This window comes from Solanum lycopersicum, chromosome 2 (genome assembly GCF_036512215.1).
Source record: "Solanum lycopersicum chromosome 2, SLM_r2.1".
Classification (NCBI taxonomy): Eukaryota; Viridiplantae; Streptophyta; class Magnoliopsida; order Solanales; family Solanaceae; genus Solanum; species Solanum lycopersicum.
Genome location: NC_090801.1, coordinates 41248298 through 41272024, shown reverse-complemented (window position 1 = coordinate 41272024; position 23727 = coordinate 41248298). Strand labels below are relative to the sequence as shown.

The 23727-nt window shown below is 34.8% G+C and overlaps 2 long non-coding RNA genes across 4 annotated transcripts; both read left to right on the top strand.

Annotated features, from left to right (window-relative positions):
* The first annotated feature begins 1077 nt into the window (after positions 1-1077).
* LOC112940900 (uncharacterized) lies at positions 1078-3450 on the top strand. Of its 2 annotated transcripts, XR_003245167.2 has the most exons (3): positions 1078-1263; positions 2783-3098; positions 3238-3450. It is a non-coding gene; the product is annotated as an uncharacterized lncRNA (long non-coding RNA). The 2 variants fall into 2 exon arrangements; XR_003245166.2 differs by having other exon boundaries at positions 2783-3450.
* Positions 3451-7849: 4399 nt separating this feature from the next.
* On the top strand, positions 7850-22933 carry LOC112940899 (uncharacterized). Of its 2 annotated transcripts, XR_003245165.2 has the most exons (5): positions 7850-8082; positions 8435-8490; positions 8613-8677; positions 11526-11582; positions 22681-22933. It is a non-coding gene; the product is annotated as an uncharacterized lncRNA (long non-coding RNA). The 2 variants fall into 2 exon arrangements; XR_011214547.1 differs by lacking the exon at positions 8435-8490 and having other exon boundaries at positions 7851-8082.
* The last annotated feature ends 794 nt before the right edge of the window (positions 22934-23727 follow it).

Sequence of the window (23727 nt, the reverse complement as noted above, 5' to 3'; positions counted from 1 at the left end):
GTGATTTGAATACAAATTAAGAAAGCATACCAAATTCTAAAAAAGAACTATAAATACAAAACAAACTAATAGAAAATTGTTCGACAACTATCCGATCTTCGTCGTCTTTTTCAAGATCCTCACGAGTAGACAAAGATTCTACATTTGTGTTCTGAATTTGAGGAAGGTTTTGCACACCAATGAGTCTTGTAAATGTTCTTACCCTCTTTCTTCCCTCATTTTAGCAGCGGATCACACATTATACACTATTTGTTAAGTAATAAATAAATTAAAGGATGAAAAATCACCAGAAATTGGTTGATTAAGATGAATACCTCTAGTAAGCCTCTTGGATTCACCCATTGGAGAGTAAATCATAACGGAAATTGAAAAATACAAACAACATTTTTTTAAGATTTAAACAAAAATAAAATTAGAAAAGAAATCTTAAAATAGGATAAAGATTAGAGATACCTTAATCAAAAGGATTCTTGTTGATTCAATTTTGGATTAAAAAAACAACCAAAATATATGACAAAAAAATATTTGCAACTTGAATGTTGGAGGAAAATCAGAAAAGATAACCATGAGAGAGAAAAAAAAATTAAATGGGAGAGAGAATTAACAATTTGAAAAGATAAATATGAGAGATAATGATTTTTTTAAAAAAAAATATATATAGAATTAATTGAAAAAGAGAGATAAAATAGGAAGAAAATTCGGACACATAAATTTTTTAAAATAATGACATTTTTGACATTATTGCTAATTTTTATAAAGTATAGATATTTTTACTAAATATGTTATTTATTTTGACTAGTTTACTAATTTTTCCATAATTTAATGGAAAACTAGGTGCATCACCTACTTAAATGTGTGGCCCAAATTATAGACACTTGTTGGCTGCAAATGAAGTACATAAAAGGTGGCAAAAGGACCAATGTTCTTAAGTCCAAAAATTCCACATGAAAAGTCCAAGTAGGTGGGTCACCTACTTGACAAATTATGGCCCAAAATGAGTGAGAAAGTCGGCCAAAGCAGGTCCCTTTAAAAGAGATTGATATCAGCTTTTTCCAGCCATTTTTACTTTGACAAAAAGATCTGATTTCTAGAGCTTTCTCTCTTCTCTCTCTTAGATTCATATAACAGTCATTAAATACCATTAGGGTTCTTGAATAATAGGCATTTCAAGCTATTAAAAGGTATAACTTAAGACAAGTTAAGGAGGACAACCTTTACCTTGAAGAATTCAAGTCTTAGTAAGTGGTAGTTATGTCCATCAAGGTAAGCTGCTGCAATTTTCTCTCTCTTGTGCTTGAGTTAATTAGGACACTTGGTATGTGTTAGTGAGTTGGAAATTGTTACTTTTACATGGTGAATTTCGGGGAGGATGTTCTGGTGATTAGTGCATGTTGGGATAGCTATGGTGGGGAGTCCTCTTTAAATTAAGTTATGGGCTTGTTTGAGCACTTTAAAAGTAATGTTAGCCCTTCAAGTTTTGGTGATAAGAAATCATGATTCATATTGCTTCTATTACATTATTATGTTCAAAGATTATTTTTATATATGTTATGATAAGGGATATGACTGGATGTGCGGGGAAGTTTTGGAGACGTTAAAGAACTTAAATATTGCAGGGAGTTTTGGGGAGGACCTGATACGAAGGTTGTACAGTATATAGACGCGATTAAGGGATAGGGAAGGAAAGAAAACATTGGCTAGATAGATTGCAGCTTACTGCTTCGTTACTATTTAGGTGTGACAAGTGGCTCAAATTGATTGATTAGCTACTAGTACTAGTCTTAAAACTTATTTTATTGTAGATAAGTGATTTGAAGAGAAGGAACTTAAGTCATGCGTTTTGAATTGTATAACAAGGTATGTAAGACTATTTGATTTCCTATTTCTTTGGCATGAATCCAAAATATGAATTACAAAAAGTAAGCTTTCTAAGTGCCCTTGGTAGTGACTGATCCATAGTTTCAGTTCCTACTCCCTAGAGTATTGAAGTGCGTACTCTAATATGAGTTTGTTACTAAATGTGCGTATTTACTCTACCAAGTGTTAGCATGCAAGGTTTAAACTTGTGTTTCATTGTCAAAGTACCCCTAACACGTATTTCCATTATATAAGTCAAAGTGATCCTAGGTTACACATGGTACATATGTTTATAAGATGGATATACGGTCTGTCCATATCTTGCCAACTTGCTTCAATTGTTTATAGATATGTCATCTTGTCACACATTCATATGTTCACTTTCTTGTTTTTACTCCCATTGTGTTAGACAATAATGTTACCTCTCATGATCACTACTTGCTCAATTGTACGTTTATATGTACTCACTTGGAATATATATCTGTCCTTGAGTTGAATCTGCCCTATTTCTCCCTTGGTTCTACATGCATGAACATCTTGTATTTTATCATATAGAGTTCAAATCTCTTGGCTGAATGTTAAATTGTCTTCACTTGATGGGCTTCAATTTGTGATGTTAAAATGCTTACCGAGTTATATAAGCTCCTAACTACTACGTTCAAGTCAGATTTGCTTCCCATGTCATTGTTATTATAGTAAGTCCATATTCATATGTCTTTTACTAATGGTTTGTAGTTCCAAATCTAAATAAGGATTATGAACTCGAAAACAGTAATCACAAACAAGTTCTGAACATCAAAAAGAACAATATCAAAAGAGTTATGATTATCTAAAGAACAATCCCAAAAGAGTTATGAACTGATGAACAACAATCTCAAAGATGAAAAAATCTAAGTGAAGTAATCACTATGATTATGGGTGGCAGTTCAGGGGCGAAAGCCTAGCACGGGCCGATCCTAATTGGTATGGAAGGGTGGCAGCTCAGGGGCGAAATCCTAGCATGGGCCGATCCTGATTGGTATGGAAGGGTGGCAGCTCAGGGGCAAAAGCCTAGCATGGGCCGATCACAATTTGTAAAATTATGATGACAACATCCTAGGGGTTAAAATGCGTAGCATGGGTCATCCTCTTCTACCGCTGATCAGCTGGTCATTTGTATCATATGTTGTATAAAGATTATAAAGTACAGAAAAGTAAAGAAAAGAATGTAACATGCACGATTTCACAAGTACAAAACAAAGGTTGTCTCTAATCCTTATCTATTGGTATTTGGTTTAACTTGAGCTCTCATGTTACATATGGTTGTATTATTCCTTACTTATTCAGTACATTCTTTCGTACCGACGTTCCTTATTGGGGACACTGCATTTCATGCTGCAGGTACAAGTACTCAACTAGTAGATTTTCCCAATATAAGCACATTATACTCAGCAGATGTTGGTGAGCTTTAGGTTGATTCGGGGATTTTCCGAATCTTTACTATGCGTATTTTCATAGTGGTACCATTATGGATTCCAGTAGACACTTTGTAGACATTGTAAAGTTATCATCTGTATTCATAGTTTTGACTTGTCACATATTGCTGTTCACCTAGTCAATATGTGTTGTATATGAAGCTTCATCAGTAATCTGCATAGTATTTTATTTTCTCATCATAGATTACTTGAAAAGCATGTGGTCATAAGGTACTTGTCCGCCTCACCTAGGGTTGGGGCTGACAAAAGTGGTGTCAGAGCAGTTCGTCCTAGGGGGTCTACAAAGTCGTGTCCAGTAGAGCCTTAGTTATGAATGTGTTGCGCACCACATTTATAACCAGGGGGCTGCTTGGACATTTAGGAAATGTTACCTTCCTTCATAATCCTATTCGTGCGATAGAGCAAAGTTAAGAAGCCAATTTCCAGTTGTACCGGATCATGCTATTCATATTAACTATGGTTAAGGTTAACAATTTGTTACAGTGTCAGCATGTAACATACAGAAAGGACCTCAAGTTATCGAAAGTTTGACTAGATTGAGCTTATTTTTTCGTCCATCTCACTCCACAAGGTATGTTGGCTTTTATGTTATTTGCATTTAAAGTTGCATTTGTACCATTTGCATCATGTTGGTTCAAAAATGAATGTTACCTAGTTACATATATTTGTTGTAGCATTTCCAGGCATATCTTCTTAGGAGGATGTAACAAGCTCTTGAGTTCTATATTTCCTCCATGCTTACATGATTTATTCCTATAGAGGACACTTACTCTTAGTATTTGATATACATAGAATTTTCAGCGTTGCACAAGTTCTCGAAATTGATGTAGTCAAACCAGTTTCTTTTAGTTCAAAGAAGCAAGTTGCACAATTTTATAGATGGATGTATCAGTGCAATAGTTTTACTACAGATACCCCTAATTGGCTGACAAAGCTTATTCTCACTGTATGTCTTCCCGAGTATGTTAATGTTTGACATTTATATGGTATGGGCCAACTCTGATAAGTACTAATAACATTTGTATTCTTTTCATTATTATAAAACTTAGGGATAAGAGTGACAATTGCTGCAAATGATATATGTGTGGTGGTTCCTTTTATGATCTATGTATTGGCAATAAAGAATTAGTATGTGCCTAAAGGGTAAGGATAACAAAAAGAAAGTTAACTGGTTTGAACTAAGTTATGATTAGTTGGTTGAACATAATGAAATCTAGTACATGAAGCTGCTAGTTTTGATAAAAAAGTTACTTGTTAGATAGGAAGCTTGTGAGAATGAAGCTTAAATTACACATGCCAAATATGTACAGACAACTTCTCATTAGAAAGAGATGGAATATGTCAAATTGTCTAAATAGGAGTAGGGGTGATATGAGGATGCTATAGAGGAGTGAGATAGAAGGTTATGAGAGAGTGATTGCTAAATTGTATGCGATAAGAAAATGTTATCAACTCTTCAACACTAACAAGTTATAATGGCGCACTGGGAACAATTTTGTGAACCTTTGTCACACAGAGAAGTTAATTTACTATCGATTCAAGTTTTGATATTTAGTCTTGATAACAACAAGAAAAAAGGAGGTGAATTTCATCCACATCATTAGTACAAAAATAAGTAAAACATTATACATATGTATAGATTTCCATCAGTCCTTGTCCAGTTAAGGGAAATGAAAAAAATTGATTATATGCATATTGCTAGTTTTTCTTATTTGCTATCTTGCATGGGAAAAGAGTCGGAACACCCTCACTTATTATGAAAAAAAGTAAGAAATCTTTTAGTATGGTTGGACCTATCTAGTTAAGCCAAATAGGCTAACTCTAAGACGTTATGAATCATGATATAACTTTATAGGTACCTGACATTTACATGTTATTAGATTTCATATTTCATGGTGCATTCAAGCTTCACTATTTTTTTCCAACCTTCAAAGAGCATCAGGCATTGAGTGTGATATAACACAAGCTAGTCATGAAGGCAAAATTGACCTCGGCCTCCTACTCTAAAAGATGAACTATTTTTTTTTGAGGATTTTCTTTTTCAATCTCGACTGTACTATTTATATTGACCTAGATGGAAGCCCACTCCCAATTGCAGAACACTAATAAGAATTCTTAGGATATTGGAGAGAGTACATGGGATATCAATTGCATGTGTTTTGAGGCGAGTTAGGAATATGAGCAAAACTATCCCACCTGTAACTTAAACGCTTAAGACAATGTGTTTACCTTAGTACGGTAGAATAGTTCTATAATATATATCATAGTTTCCAAAGGTGATTTGTTATATAATTATACATGCTGTATGTTCTATAACTAATCTATTTATATGTAATTTTCCCTTTGTGGATATCCTTCTCATAGGTTACCTAACGTCATAGAATGCTTACATGCAAGAGTTACTCGCTTCAGAGCACCCTTGTTTATTGATGTTTTCATAGGAACTTTTCCTTACATGTTATTTATTGCACTTGTTACTTCCCACATGCCATTTGACAATATTGTACGGGGAATGCATGCTAATTAATCATATAACCATTTCTATATATTTTTCATACCAAGTAGCCTACTTGCTTACACATTTCAGGACTTATAGCTTTTCTGGCCATGTGTTATGTGCTCACTTGCTCATATTTCATATCTGCGCTCATTAATATGTTAGTCCACCTATCCATGCAATACGATGCACTTGTTCTATGTGATTTGTGTTTCGTAGTTCATTTTCTGATATGTCTACATGTCATATCTACTACATGTCTTAGCTTATGTACTCATGCATCATGTGATCATCTAGTCCATTCCAACATTCCTTATAGTTCATTCGCTCACACTCTGCCCTATAACTCATATGCACACGTACACCATGTATTTCTATAGCTTAATGCCCGTATACCTTGCACTCTCCCTTTTGGGCTAGTCTGCCTATGTGCCATGCCCAATGTGACTTATTCATCCGTATACTATGCCCCTCTCTATGCTTATTGATTTGAGTTTTGAACAATTTGGGGATATATTTTTTGTATCATTATGTAATGAAGATTTTGACCAGAAAAGGTTGGGTATATATGTAAATTAAATCAACCATAGATAAATAACTTAGCACAATACCCTATTGGCAGGAGCGGCATAAAACTTAGTTTTATATTAACAACTATGCGTTCTTAAAGACTTAGGTCTGAAAAGCGTCATGAAATAAAAGAGTAAGAAAAGTATTGCCCCGATAGACTATGATTTTATGTGTCCGTTCATATACAAAAAAAATTGGGAGATACTACAGTTATTCTTAATTGTTAAGGCCCAGAAGCTAAACTCAGAATGTGTAACCATAAGTATTAGGGAAGGAATAGAATATAACACAAGATACTTCGGAATAGAACATGGTAGAAAGATACTAAGTAACCCTTCTCATTCTAAACATCAACATAAGGATCTGAGATCATGTGGTCCCCTTATCTGATCATGAATCCTACTAGAATTTGTTCATTTGTTGTGTCATTTGCGTGTCTTGTATTTAGGTATATTACATTCCTTATTTGTATGAGTCCTACTTGTATATCTTTAGTGAATTACATGGTAAAGAAGGGGTTTCATTTTCATAGTACTATTTCATGAATCATATCTATCGAGACGTCATGCTAGATTTGTCTATACATATTTTAGGTTAGTCTATGGATGTTAGATAGTCCTTTCTATTTAGGATGGGGATTCTCACAAATATCTATATGAAATTCAAAGACTAACTAAACTACTAGGTGCACCTATCGTTCGAGGACGAATGATCATAAGAGGGGGAGGATGTAACACCCCATATTCTACGTGTACTAGTCTTATTTATTTAATGCTTATTAACTTCCTTGTGGTATAGTTATGTATTCGGTTTCATAGGCAACTAGTGCCAATAGAATAGGTTTAAAGTGAACTGTCCATAGATTTTGATGCAAGCCAAGTAAGTTGATGTCGATGGAGTTATTTAAACTTGTGATCATAAGGTGGTATTTGAGTCTAAAGTATAAAGCGACGTAATGTATATAAGTTCCAAGTTATGCTAAAGTTATGAAGGTATAGAAATTGAATAAAATATTGAGGTGCTTGCTTGACTTCACTAAGCTAGTAGGTGACAAGTAGGTGCATCACCTACTTTGACTTATTGACCAGACCAAGATAGGTGCATTACCTACTAAGACTCTTTTGACTGTGTTATTGGGCCAAGTACACTACACCTATCTGCACTAATTTAGCCATAGTTGAATAGAAGAATATGGAGAAAATGGACATCCAAGGCCCAATATTCCCAAGGCCACAAGAAATAAATTAATGGAAAACTAGGTGCATCACCTACTTAAATGTGTGGCCCAAATTATAGACACTTGTTGGCTGCAAATGAAGTACATGAAAGGTGGCAAAAGGGCAATGTTCTTAAGTCCAAAAAGTCCAAATGAAAAGTCTAATTAGGTGGGTCACCTACTTGACAAATTATGGCCCAAAATGAGTGAGAAAGTCGGCCAAAGCAGGTCCCTTTAAAAGAGATTGATATCAGCTTTTTCCAACCATTTTTACTTTGACAAAAAAATCTAATTTCTGGAGATTTCTCTCTTCTCTCTCTTAGATTCATACATCAGCCATTAAATTCCATTAGGGTTCTTGAATAATAGGCTTTTCAAGCTATTAGAAGGTATAATTTAAGACAAGTTAAGGAGGATAATACCTTGAAGAATTCAAGTCTTAGCAAGTGGTAGTTATGTCCAGCAAGGTAAGCTACTACAATTTTCTCCCTCTTGTGCTTGAGTTAATTAGGACACTTGGTATGTGTTAGTGAGTTAAAAATTGTTACTTTTACGTGGTGAATTTTGGGGAGGATGTTCTGGTGATTAGTGCATGTTGGGACAACTATTTTGAGGAGTCCTCTTTAAATTAAGCTATGAGCTTGTTTGAGCACTTTAAAAGTAACGTTATCTCTTCAAGTACTGGTGATCAGAAACCATGATTCATTTTACTTCTATTACATTATTATGTCCAAAGATTGTTTTATGTATGTTATGATAAGGAATATGAATGGATGTGCAAAGAAGTTATGGAGACGTTAAATGACTTAAATATTGCAGGGAGTTTTGGGGAGGACCTGATACGAAGGTTGTACAGTATATAGATGCAATTAAAGGTATATGGAAGGAAAGAAAACATTGGCTAGATGGATTGCAACTTACTGCTTTGTTACTATTTAGATGTGATCAAGTTGCTCATATTGATTGATTAGCTACTAATACTAGTCTTACAACTTAGTTTATTGTAGATTAGTGATCTGAAGAGAAGGAGCTTAAGTCATACATTTTGAATTGTATAGCAAGGTATGTAAGGTTATTCGATTTCCTATTTCTTTGGCATGAATCCAAAACATGCATTACAAAAAGTAAGCTTTCTAAGTGCCCTTGATAGTGACTGATCCATAGTTGCAGTTCCTACTCCCTAGAGCATTGAAGTGCGTACTCTAATATGAGTTTGTTACTAAATGTTCGTGTTAACTCTACCAAGTGTTAGCATGCAATATATAAACTTGTGTCATTATCAAAGTACCCCTAGCACGTATTTCCATTATATAAGCTAAAGTGATCCTAGATTACACATGGTACATATGTTTATAGGATGGATATATGATCTATCCATATCTTGCCAACTTGTTTCAATCGTTTATAGATATGTCATCTTGTCACACATTCATATGTTCCCTTTCTTGTTATTACTCCCATTGTGTTAGACAATAATGTTACCTCACATGATCATTACTTGCTCAATTGTACGTTTATATGTACTTACTTGGAATATGTATCTGTCCTTAAGTTGAATCTGCCCTATTTCCCCCTTGGTTCCACATGCATGAGCATCTTGTATTTGTATCATATAGAGTTCAAATCTCTTGGCTGAATGTTAAATTTTTTCACCGGATGTGCTTCAATTTGTGATGTCAAAATGCTTATCGAGTCATATAAGCTCTTAAGTACTACGTTCAAGTCAGATTTGCTTCCCATGTCATTGTTATTATCGTAAGTCCATATTTATATGTCTTCTACTACTGGTTTGTAGTTCCAAATCGAAATAAGGATTATGACCACCAAAATAGTACATTCTTTCGTAGTGACATCCCTTATTGGGGACGCTGCATTTCATGCTGTAGGTATAAGTACTCAACTGGTAGATTTTCCTAATATAAGCACATTATACTCAGTAGATATTGGTGAGCTTCAGGTTGATTCGGGGCTTTTTCGAGTCTTTACTATGCGTATTTTCATAGTGGTACCATCATGGATTCCAGTAGAAGCTTTGTAGACATTGTAAGGTTATCATCTGTATTCATAGTTTCACTTGTCACATATAGAGGTTCATCTAGTCAAAATGTGTTATATATGAAGCTTCATCAGTAATCTACATAGTAGTTTACTTTCTCATCATAGATTACTTGTAAAGCATGTGTGCGTAAGGTACTTGACCGCCTCACCTAAGTTTGGGGGCTGACATTACTCTTGGTGGAAAGCAATGATGGAAACTTTTATTCAGGCTAAGGATTATGAACTTTGGAATATAGTTATTGATGGACCAGAATACCCAACTTAAAAGGATGCTAAAAATAATAACATACAAAAGGAAAAGAGTGAATACGATGAGGGTGACTATAAGATTCTTGAAAAGAATGCAAAAACTAAGTTTATTCTTATTTGTGGCATTGTACCAGATGAGTATCTTCGAATATCTAGTTGCATAATTGCAAAACAAATTTGGGATACTATAGGATCAGAACATCTTATGAAAAGGTAGATGAGATTGCTCTCATGGCTATTGGAGATTCACACGTGGAAGAAGAAGAAGAAAACTCTGAGGGTAGTATCATTGATCTTAAGAAAAATTTCATCTATTTTCAAAACATAAATTAATTGAATTGTTGAATGGGTTAATTGATGAATTTGAAGAATTAACATGTGAAAGAGATTAGTTGTTTAAAGCCTTTACAGACCAAAAATTTGAGTACATGGATCTCAAAGATGACAAAACTGTAACTTGTAAAAAAAATAATTGTCTGAAGAAACATATTGAAAAACTTGAGTCATCTAACCTAGATCTAAAGTTGGAAATTTTTAGGATGACAGTTATTGAAAAAGGAAAAGAAAAATGAGTGGAACTGAAGAAAAGCTGGAAAAAGAGTTGAAAAAATGCACAAGTGACTATTTCTTTAAAAAAAGAAATGGTGAGGAAATTAAACATTGAAATCTCTCAAATAAAAGTTAATCTTTAGAAGACAAATAGATGGACTCACTCATCTAGATTTGTTAACAAATTGAGTGATAGGGTGCACAATGAGAAGGCTGGCATAGGATTCCATAAAGAAAATATTATCTCTGAAGATTTATGTTATATTTGTAGAAAAATTGGTCATTCAACTACTGAGTGTCCAGTTGCTAATGATTTTAGAAAAAGAAATACTAAGTTTGCAAATGGAAACAAATTTATGTCTATTGGCAAAAACAGGTCCACTAACCTGGTTCCTAGATGGACGAGAAGAAATATGATTCACCCTTTTGATCATAAAAAAGGACCCAAGCTTGTCTGTGTTCCTAAGACTAACCTCTAAGCTATTTTGCAAGTGAAGCAGAAAGGAAGTAAGTAATGCAATTCATAAATATTGCTTGCTTAAGAGATATCAATGCAAACAAACAAAAGTTACTTTCTCTCACTTCACAAAAGGGTAAATGTGTCATTTAAAAAGAAGAAGAAGAAAGAGTTAATGCATGTGTAAGGGGGAATCCAAAAAAAAAAGAAAAAAAGTGAGGATTAAAGTGAAACTGATGAGAGTGCATTGGAACACGTTGTACCACATGTTTCATTTGCTTAACAGACTAAGGGCATATTGATAGGGGGAATAATGAATCTTGAAACCGATTTTTCTACAAACGTATGTGATTGTTGGATCACGTTGTTATTTTTCAAACGACAATTGATGAATTGTGGCACTATGTAGGGAGCATTATGAAAAGAACAAGTTAGACTTGAGGATGATTAAGATTGCATGAACTTCCCTCAATAATTGGATAGAATAATTATTCTCCTAACTTTATGAGCTAAAATTTTATTCAATTCAGTCTTAAACATTCAGTTGTGTGTCCCAATTCCAGATCCTTGACTTATTTTAACCTAATTTTGTATTAGATTGTGAAGAGAAATGGTAAAAACAAGCAATGATGATCACAAAACTGCTCTTATCAGGTATGTTATATATTGATAAAGGTTTAATATTGTATAAAGTGAAACAATTGAGCACTCATGTTCCATGTATTAATTGTTCTAATACAAAAAAAATTAATCGTCCAAGCGCAAGAGTCTCATTCTTTCAAATTGTTCTCTCTCACTTTGTCTTCTTGGATTTTTTTTGCAAGCTCAAAGCAAATAGTTTCTCATTTTCAGTTCATAAGGAAGAATCAACTCCTAAAACACATTTTTTCTCTATTCCACCTTGAACTCTCATCTAGAAATCAAAAGTGTCAAAAAGATGCCATTATCTTAGAGCTAGCATGAAAAAACAAGGATATCATGATTTCCATTGTAAGTTTTGAGGAATACTAAATTCCAATTCATGCATGGTTTTTCCAAAAAAAAAAAACTTATTGAATAGATGAACCATGCTGACCTATATGCGTCAATGAGGAAAACTGCTACTCCAATGAAAAGGTTGAAGTAATATATTCACTGATAAGATTGTTGAACTGGAGGTTGGTCATATTGCATATGAAAAAAAAAATCAAAGATGACTTTAAGCTCTAGAGACTGTTTTTGATAAAGATTGTTGACACTACTATCTCCACTTGTTCAATTCTTTTCTTCACTTCTAATATTAGTGCCTCTGGCTTTATTCTACTCATGTCAAGTATTTGTTTTTTTGATTAGTGCTCAATAGTTTCTACTTCATTCAGTATGATTTCGATCTTAAATAAAACATTATCTAGTAGTTTAATGGATTGATTATTGATTGCTTTAATAAATCATGTTCTTGCTCTCTACAATACATTATTATGTTGCACGAAGTCGTTATCTGATTGTCTTGGTGAAAGCCAGTAGCCATGAATAGTTTAACTGATCAATCTAGCTCGTATATTATAGGATTGACATAACTTTTCAATGATGCCAAAAGGGGGAAGATAAGAGTTGTGCAATGCTCATAACCCATGGACTAACTTGTTTCATGTTAGTATTTCATGCTTCAATGTCTACAAATAAAACTGTTTGAGTGCACAAAGAAAAGGGGTTTGTCATCATCAAAAAGGGGGAATTTGTTGGGATTTATGCATTTTTGATGATTGACAAAGAAAGAAGAAACATGGTAGTCAACACGGTCCAAAGGTACATTGTCATAAACTGTTGAATTCGAGAAAGCTTCTAAAATGAATAAAGATAAGAGTGCAAAAATAAAGAAATGCATAATGTTAATTTCGTGAGAAACCCCAAGAAAATAAACATCTATGAATTGAACAGAAAGAATTAATGAGTTTTATTTGAAGAAGGAGTCTAAAGAGGCAAGTAATTTTAATTGAAGAAGGAGTCTCACTTAAAGTAGAACTCTAAAAGTTACTGTCAAATTGATGTGTTGGAGTTCGACTACAATACAACAGAATTAATTAATGTAATTTGAAAAAGAAGTCCAAAGAATGTAGGTGTTTGAATTGAAGAAGGAGTCTTACTTGAAGTAGAACTCTAAGTCCAGAGAGTTCAAGTCAATAAGGAGTTTGAAGTGAACAATAACTCTATGATAAATTGTGCTTAATATATGTGAAGTCGTTCAGAATACTTGTGCACTTACATAGCAAAAAAGCGATTGAGAAATTCACTTTGCAAGTGCTACCAGCGAACTGAAGGAACACATCGAAGAACCCGATCCTTTACAGAGTTTATGTGTTAGGATTTTTTCTTTGTGAATGAGTCTTGATGTAATCTTAGTTCATTGAGTTATAAACTTAATTAGGACTGTTGTCTTAGGGTTGTGATAACTCGAAGAGTTGGGAAGACATACCTTGGGAGGTTTGTGTTGAAGGTTAGGAATTAGAGTTAATTCATAGGATTACCAGAGTTGTAGTTCAAATCCATAACTTGAAGTTAAGGTAGGTTGTAAAGTTTTTAATCTATCTTTTGTGGAGGCTCCTAGTTGATTTAGTGAAGTAGGAGTTAAATCCTATAAGGGTACAGGTCGTGATTTTTAAACCTTTTGAGGCGGGTGTTTCCACGTAAAAATAGTGTAACTTACTATCTTTACTACTTTGTTGGAACACGTTAGACAACCTGTTTCACATTAGGTGAATAGTTAAAATCAATAGATTATTAGGTCGTGTAGAATATAAAATGCATTTACACTTGGGGATACTTAGTCCCCCTTAAATTCATTTTGAAAACATGTACTCAACTCTCATCATCCTCATACTCAAGTAATCAAGTCTTAAAATAAGTTTTAAACATTGTAGAAGGCTTCTCAAAATGACTTAAAGGACTCCCTCAAATTTTACTCTTAAATCTATATTGAATTGGAAATGTGAATTAAATAATTTTGATATGGATATATATGATTCTTATTGATTAGATGTAGTGAAAATACGTTTTAAAAGAATTCAGATAGGACGAACAACTAAAAAAGGAACGAAGGCAGGTGACTCTGAAGCACAAAGTGGCCCGGGGCGCCAACCCCAAGACTTTACATTCCCTCTCCACAGGCGCGAGGAACCATCTCCCCTGGCGCCTCAGTGACGCGCTCCACTACCCTTTGCCCAGAAAATTCGACGAACTTCTTCGATCTTTGGTCCTAACTCACGTAGAATTTACTGATTTGTTCCAAACTTGCTTAGATTCGTAAACCCAATGTAATAAGCTCTAATCTACTCAAATTTCCTCAAAAACAACCCCCAAACACAAAACCCTCACCTCAAGAACTCATCTAACTCCATTAATAAATAATGAAGATCAAAATCTCAAGAAACTCATCAAAACCCAATACACAAAATCTCATGGACGAATTCAATAAGAAAATCATGATTGGCACGATGGTGAATAATAATTCATCAATATGAAATCTTACATACCTTGAAAAGATCAAATCCTTGGCGAAATTCCTCAAAGATCACAACAACTCTTGAATGCTTGAATCTTTTCTCCTTTTCTCCTCTTGAACTTTGCCTAAACTTCCAAATGTTTTTAGACTTCAGTGTAAAATGATTTTAATTAGCTTGGATCCTTACTTTGGGTGGATAAACACGTAGACTTAGTGGGGTAAAGAAAAGACCAAAATATCCCTCCTTAATTTAGATGAACTTTGTAGTCATATCTCTCTCATTCAAACTCAAAATTTCACAAACTTGGCGGCGTTGAAAAGATAATTCAACGAATTTCGATTTGATTTCTTATGGTCCACCTAAGTCATCCTAATTTGAAAGTTATGGTCGTTTGAAGTTGACCCAAAACTCAAAATTGAAGAGTAACTTGAACCAATTTCAATTTTTTTCATTCTAATTTAGTTCTTTCTAAATTTAGATCTTTCGAAGACTTAGGTGTTAAAATTACCGAAAGAAATGTGGTGACAGCACATAAATAATCTGAAATAAGCTAAAACAATTGAAACAGTTATATTGTGAGTGTGAGTGTGAAAAGAACAAAAGACAACATAATAGTTGTAGAGGTAATCATGATCATGACAAAAGGGAGAACAATATGAGTTCTCAAAATTATCCTTTAAGAGACAAAGTTGATCACTGTCATCGTTGTGGCCTGAAAGGTCACTGGAAAATTGATTGTCAGACACATGAATATGTTATCATATTGTATCAAAGTTCCTTCAAAAGAAAAGAATATAAAGGTAGAAACTCAATTTCTAATATCCAGATGAAGTCATATTTGACTTTTAAAGAGGATGCTTAGGTAGGACCTTCTCAAAAATATGATAAGAATATTGAGGTACGATTGATAAATTAATTGATTATATTTCTTTTCTTGATTCTAAATAAGATCATATGCATTTATAAAAGAATTATTTTAAATTGTGATGATTAAAAGATCCTTGATTAATTTGTAGAACTATGTTGTTAGGTATTTTAGTCAAGTTTAGGAAAATTTATAGGCTCAAATTACACCTCCCTAAAGAACCCACTAATAGGTTGGGGTCGATCCCACGAGCAAAATAGTTTAGACTTATTTTCAATATACAATTACTTCTATTTAGTCAAGTCCTTTCCGAAAATAGGTAATTAAGGGGGGGGGGGGGGGGTTATGAAACAAAAGTATTGTAAGATTTCTAAGTACAAAAAGTAACAGAAGTAAATCTTTGGTGTTTATCAAGTTGTGAGAGAAACTAGTATGTAAGTGTTCCCTATAGGTTAATAACGTATTCCTAGCTATAACAATTCTTCCTCAGTGTTTTGCATGCAAGGTTATAAGTTAGGTATCTCTAAATCCTTGGTCCGACATTTAGAGAATTTCACCCTGTACCTTGGTCCGACTACATATGTCTAAGTTATTAACCCTTACCTTTACTTCATATTAAGCATTGTATTCGATGTTTGACTTAGTTATTACTTCACATTAATCGATACTAGCCTATTAGATAGTATCCACTAAATCTATGTTGATAATTCCTTTCCTATTAACTACCCTCTTGGTCCGGCAAGTAGTAATAAGGCGATATTTCTAACGCGTGCACTCGTTAAAAGGAATTCTAACGAAATAATTATCAATGCATGCAATAACCTATTTGATAATTGTTTTTAAGCTAAGTTTACTTTATTAATCACCCATGGTTCCCACAACCCTAGTTGTGAATTTAGTTACCCATGTCTAGAAGAACACAATTCATAGTTGATAAACAATAAATCATGAACTTACTTTGACAAATTCGAAGAAAATCTAGAAATTTAACTTCAGACCACAAACTTCACTTAAAAACCAATTCCGAAAATTTGAATTAATGCGCAAGTTGCAAAAAAAAAAATCTCCAAGAACAAAACTAAGAAAGTAGTAATAGAATCCAACCCCAAAAACGAGGTTTTACACCCTATTTATAAAAATATATTGTCCTAAAATAAAAGGAATTGGAATAAGGAAAGTTGTCCAAAAATGTGGCTTTAATCTATGACCCCCACAGACGGTTCATCGATGAAATGACGGATTATCGATTGCCTTCGTAAGTCCACACTTAGCTTCTTTTTTTAGCATTTAACTAACAACTTCTTTTATCCAATCGACTCACCAACTGCACGGTCTGTCGATTCACCTACTGTCCGTCCATGCTTCTCGTCGTTCCATACTTAGATTTTCTTCAACATCGAGTACTGGGACATTCTGTGATCAGATTGATGATATAATAGAATGATCCTTCGATCAATCAATGGACTGTCGATCCTTCAGTAGCCCCACACTTGGTCAGTATTCCATGAGTTGCTTCCAAATGATTTAACTTTCAATCGACGGTCACAATCTACGCTCCGTTGATGGGACGACGGACCGTCGATGGCTTTAGTGGGTCACCTGTGCACTAAATCTCCACAACCTTCTAGGTTTTGATTTTGGACACCTTTCCTGAAAAGCAAAGATAAAAACATATTAAAAGTACTACAAAAAGGCTCTAGACACACACCAATCTTAAGGAAAAGACATTTAAAGTACCGTGAAACCACGATACATCATCACCCTCAACTTAAATTCATTATTTGTCCTCAATAAACACACTATGAATCAACACAACACTTTGTACACAAGTATCCTTTTTTTAAGCTTTTACAATCACATGGCTATCAATCCCAACCTTTTAATTGCTTTAATTCATGTTTCTTCTCTTAGTCTTGATAGGCTTACTTATGTGGATCAGGCCATGACAAAGACTCACCATGCACTGACACCTCTACTCTTTTGGCTCTCTCCAAGGTACTGATTTTCTGATATTGCAATTAGTTCCCTCACATCAAAAGACATCCTCTTTTTTTCACACTTTGATTTTAAATTTGAGTATAAGGATCATTATTCAACATTCACGCTCAAAACAAATTCACACCTAGTTGGTACTTGTCGCCATAGGCTTGCCCTTATTATCACTGCTTAAGCTCACCATATTAGACTCTTAGGATCGCGATAGGACTTTCTTGGCTTGTAATGTAGGCTCAAGGTGAGGTATGGTACATACGTGTACATTTTAGTGACTTGTTTCCCTTTTTGACATTACGACTAAGCGTCCTATTCATTGTCTATTATGCCCTATTTTTCTTTTCTTCTCATCTTTTCCTTGTTTTCTTTTTTTTTTTCATTGTTCATTTTTTTTATTTCTTCACTCAATTCTCTTAATCACTCTTTCTTTTCTTTTTAACATTACTCTTTTCATACCCACTTTTTTGTTCATCACTTCCTTTTATTTTTCACATTACTCTTTTTACACCCACTTTTTGGGTCATCACTCATAATAGCCACCCCCAAATTATGGATTTAACATGAGTTGAGGTACACATTACCCAAGGTTCGTTCAGGGCCAAGACGAGGTCAGTTTCTGCATTAGCCACCCTCAACTTATGCTTTTAGCCTAAGTTGAGGTGCACATGTCCAAGGAGGGACAAAGGCCAACACATTATATCCAGGGAAGATGAGTTTGTGAAGCAAAGAAAGGTCTATTATAGGCTCAAAATATTTGGATAAAAAGGGATAACAATTTCATTTGGTTTACTTTACTTTAGGCTAAATGTTTTTTTAATTTGAACAAAGTCCTATGATCGTTTCCTAATTTTCAAGGGACAAGGGACAACACATTATACCTAGGGAAGATGAGTTGGTGAAGCAAAGAAAGGTATATTATAGGCTCAAAATATTTGGATAAACAAGGGATAACAATTTCATTTGGTTTACTTTACTTTAGGCTAGATGTTAGTTAGTTTGAACAAGGTCCTATGATCGTTTCCTAATTTTCTAACACCGATTCTTTTTGCAGGACCAACCGAGAAAGTTCTAGCTAGGTACCAACAGTGGAATAATCAAATTTCCTCATACTTTCTTGACACCTCGTTATCATATCAGATTATCAGGCACCTAGTTTGAGTGTTAGATTGAGGGTCATATAGTGGGTGCATCTCTATGTCATAATTTGAGCCAACACGTTCAACATTCATTATACCTATTCATGCAAGCATTTTCTTAGAACAGGATATCATTCATGTTTAGCCATCATGCTTCATATTACACTTTCATACTTTTTACAAGTTACGACAGATGCCAGTTCAATAGTAAAGTAATCATTCTCTTGGGGCAAAAGAACACAAGCAAGAAAACCACCAAGAGAGGATCGTGAGTTGGGCTACTTGAACTTCACCCTAACACTCACTTTATATTTACCTTACCCCAACAAAAAAAACATGCAATTGTCTTCAATGCATAAGAAATATAAAAACAGGGTGGTAGGTGAAACAAACCTGAGGCGCATAACACCGATGATCATCATGCAGGCGGGTCTGATGTCCTAGAACCCGTAACTTCTATAGTAGGGAAATCCTCAGTGGTGCCCACAACAATCTCTGGTACCCTCAATGGTGCTCCTCTCAGAAGCCTCAAGTTTGGAACTAGATGCCCCTGCATCCAACTCTCGAGCCCTCAAATGACAGGTCTCCTTATCAATCAAAGAGGCTCTCCCCGCAATCTCAAGATCTGTCTATTCCTTCTTCCTAGCATGTGCCTCATCTCCCTAAGTGGTGCAGCTGGAAAGGTGCTTCTTGGTATGATCACGTGGTTGTGAAGTGGGAGCAGGGAATAGAGTAGCAAAAACTGTGTCCTCCGCTAGCTCAATAGGTGCAGTCTCAGGATCGGGTCCCTTCATCTCCAGTATGCTGTCAACATCTGCCTGCAGACTCGCCACAACCTCCTGAAGAGTAGTCAAATCAGTGGTGGTGTAAGATCCCAAAAATGACTTAGGTGAAGCTAGATACTAGTATGGTTGTCATGGTGGTCTAAGGTACTAAATTGGTCTAAAATGTTGTATTGAGGCAGTGTCTAAAGTATTAGGTGCATTGGAAGTCAAACGTCAAGAGAGGACTAAGACGTTCGACGACTAAGTCACCTATGTGCCTCATATGTGGTTTTATGTGTTTATGCATGATTCATGAGGTTATAAGGTTCTTAAATGAGTTATTATGATGTATATAGGTAGTGTGTCAGGTTTCGTAAAGTTTGGAGGTCAAATTTCCAAGAACGTTCATGATGTTCGAAAGATGTTCCTCGAAATGACCTTGTGTTTCTAGGCATGTTTCGTTGAGTTTTACATGTTCGTTTTGGGTAAAATTCATGTGATAGGTCCTAAATCATATAAGGTCATGTTTGGGTAAGAAATCTCTAGGAAAATATCTCCAAGGACCATACAAAGGTCCTTGAGGAAGGACCCATGTTGGTGGCCAAAACTGCCAAAGGCAGTCCCACCTACGGATGGCAAACGACGCCAGTGGCCTGGTCGACGCCCCGTAGGTGGTAGGCTTCATCTGGTACTTAACCTGGGGAGCTAAACATTCAGTTTCTAGTCTCTGAACCTATCGACGAAGGATAGGGCGGTTCGTGTGTGGACTTACGCCCCGTCGATGGGAAACCATCGTTTGGGGTCTGAGTTCTACGCAGTCCACTATTAAGTTGAAGGGTGAAGTTGTAAATTCACCCCACTTACAAATAGATGTATTTGCGGTTCCCTAAGGGTATTTTGGGTATTTTAAATGTGTATATAAGTCTTCAACACTTAGAAGATTTCATTCTTCAAAAATCAAAACCCCAAAATCCCTTAGAAATTTCGTAAGGCTCCATTAAATCTAAAACTCAAAGAAGAACTTGGATTGGAGATTTCTGTGAAGATTCTTCATCAAATTGTGGGATTAGCATTGTTTAGGTATGGTTTTTGATCCTTGAAACTCGTTTCATCAAGGAACCCAATTTCAAAGATGTTTTCTAAAGTTTTCAAAGATGAATTGACCTATTTCATGATTCTACCACGTGTCTTGCATTTAAAGGTTTTTTTTGTCATTGAATAGTGATTCAATTGTTGTTATTAAGATGATTTTAACTTGAATAACCTATGAAACCATGTAATTGATGAACAGTCTTTGACTACTTTATGAGTTACTTGATATTGGTCTAATATTTATGAATTATGGGGTAGTTTTTTATGGGTTATCTACTAATGTAAGAATTGTATTCAATTGATATCTAATTGGTCTTAGATTGATAAATCTATATTGAAATTACTTAGGTTCATTGAGTATTATGATTTATGCTTTGAATTGATGTTCATGGCCATGGGTAAGGGCCTTATGATATTGAATTGGGTGATTTAGCATTGGATTGAAGTGTTGATGATGGAGTGGTGGTACGCTTCACTATTCTCCTTTATTTTATGCTAATTATATTTCAATTATGTTGTGTTTGGTTTTGTCCACTTATGGTGGCGGTGTTATGTGAATTGATGTGGCCTTATCGGCGTTGTTTTAAGTATTATGATGATTATGGACTTGTTGGAAACTACTTGAAGTATTATGTTGATTTTTGTAGTTGATTATGTGAAGTATGATCATATCTACCTATATGTAAAGTAATGTGAAAGTATCTGTCCTTATATTGAAGTTGTTAGGTAATCATGTTAGACTATGACATGTGTTCATGTATATAGTCTTAGCGTTGATGCATGGTTATTTCTACTTGACTATATGAGTCTATGATGGTTATATTGATGATAATATAGTAGTGTCTAGGATGGCTTAAAGATGATAATAGTTGTTCCTATGTGCTTCTAGAATGATATGGAATATATGCTAAAGTGAAGTATGTTGTGTCTTGTTTTGGTAGACTTGCGTCCCTTACTTGATACATATATGAATGTGAATATGTGATGGCTTATGAATATGTGATGGCTTAACTTAGGTTGTTTTAGTTCTCAGTCTTTTATGTATAAAGGTATTGTGGAACCTTGAACCTAGTGGTAAGGTTATGAACCTTGAAGTAGAAAGTCGTAACAGTGTTCTTCATGTAATGAATGATGGACTTAAGATTTATTGGATGGAAAAACATCATATCAATCCTTAAGAAAGCCATAATGAGCTTTGTTTCCAATGAAAGGAAGCCCCTAGAGGACCTCTTTGGTAGGGTAAATGTAATTAGGTTATGAACTTGATATGGAATCCTTTTGCATGAATGTTTATGTGAATTAATCTATAAGAACAAAGGCTAGAACCGAGTGATTATGTCAAGGGAATTAGTTCTAGTTAAAGTATGATACTAGAATACAAAGTAAGCCCTTCATATTCCTTAACCATCTGCCTACATGGGATGTGTCCAATTTCTACCACTGGCAAGTAGAACAACCTCATCAGAGTAGGATAGAACTCCGGATTCCATGTTTTGCTACCATGGTTTATGTCGGTTATTTCCTGTTCTCATCATGTGGAATACCTATTAGCATTAGATAAGTTCTATGAAGTTTAGGTGGTGGTATGAGACACTATAAAAGCATTGCACAATAGACTTTGAAGATGTTAGTGAGAGTCCCTAGGTCTTGTTCAAAGACCATTACTTGAATGTCCTTCATGTCATGAATGTTTCCTTATGAACTAATGAATTAATGACTTACGTTAGAAAGTAATGTAAGTGAATAAGTACCTAATCTAGAGTGACTTAAGGATTCCTTGGTTAAATTGTGAAAAGGGCATAAGGGATGACATCTTCATGTCTTATCTATGGAAGTCTTGAGAATGACTCTAGATAGGGAAGTTGGTTGATTCTATTAGGCATGATATAAACCTAGGAAGTCTTAAGGATTATTTAGGTAACCTTGAAGAGGGTGTATGTATGTTCTCTTTCGATAGCCTTGGTCAAAAGAGAATGTCATGTCATATATATATATTATGTATGTTGGTGTATTGTAAGTGTGTATGCATTTCGTTATGAGTAATCTTGAGGATTGTTTAGGCATATTTAAAGAGGGTGTATGGGCGGTCTCTCTTGGCGTGACTTAAGTAAATCTTAGGATAAACTTTAGTGAGAAGAATACATTCTATTAAATGTTAAAAGGGAAGGAAAGCACTTCACTGTAACAGTGAAGCAATTCAATGTACAATGAATATGGGTTACTTTTAAGTGAGTTATAAAAATATGATATTTGTTTTAAATGTTTCCTTATATGTTTCTAAGTTGATAAATGTTGTTCTTATGATTATAATATGATATATAAATGAAAAGATGCATATTTCCAACAAATGTCCGTTTTCATGATTTTTATGCATTATGCCATACTTAGTACATGTGGTTGTACTAACTCCATGCTTTTATATAGTACTTGGTAGGTGAGGAGCATTTCGGAAGCAAGACTTGGATCATAGCATCGTTCAAGTGAGTATGTCCTCATTTGACTCGAGGGCGTATATGTGTCTTTTATGTTTCTTGTCGAAGTATTGTAATAGACATAGTAGTACTATATTTATATTTTTGTATGGGCCGTGTCCCAAGTACACTTGTGCCTAATATTTATGAGATTGAGACTTAGTATTTCCTATGATTTTATATATGAAAGAGTTTTTAAAGACTTATAGAATGTTTTGTTAAAAGTTTTAATTCTGCACTACTTTTCACTATGTATATGGAATGAATGCTATGAAAGGGCTTGTATAAGACCTCCAAGAGGTCGAGTAAACCGGTTACAATCCGAGATTGTTCCCTAAATTCTAAGGTATGGTATCGGGATGTGACAATCTTGGTATTAGAGCATAGATTGGTGAAATTAGTCTTAGGAATCAAAAAGTCTCATCGAGTCACGTGCAGTAGACTCTCGATAATCGGTGTGAGTCGCGACACATCTATGGGCGAGAGGCTATAGGATGATAGAGTTTTCCTTCTTTACTACTCCTATGTCGTGTGGTATAGTAAATTTTATGAATATCCTTCTTATATGTTTCCTTGTGTTTTTAGGAGATGAATACTAGTAAGATGATCGCTAGTATATTGAAGAGGAGAGGTGAATGAGGATATTCCTCCTCAAGTTAAGCAAGTTGAGAAGGTTTCTCAAGATGGACAAGGAGTCCAAGGTGCTCAAGGTGCTTAAGTGCCTTCCCAAGGTGATCATGTCCCTAATGTGGAAGGAGGTAATGAGGTCCCGGAGGTTCATCCGGAGTTGACTAATAGGGAGATTAGAGAGGATTTGGTTACTTTAGATCAAGCCGTGACTACTCAAATAAATTTGAGTATTGTGCCTAGGGTGAATGTTGTAGAGAGAACTCTGACCTCTAGGTTGATAGACTTTGTGAGGATGAATCCTCCTATCTTTCTTGGCTCTAAGGTGGAAGAGGATCCCCAAGAGTTCCTTGATGGTGTTTACAAGGTGTTG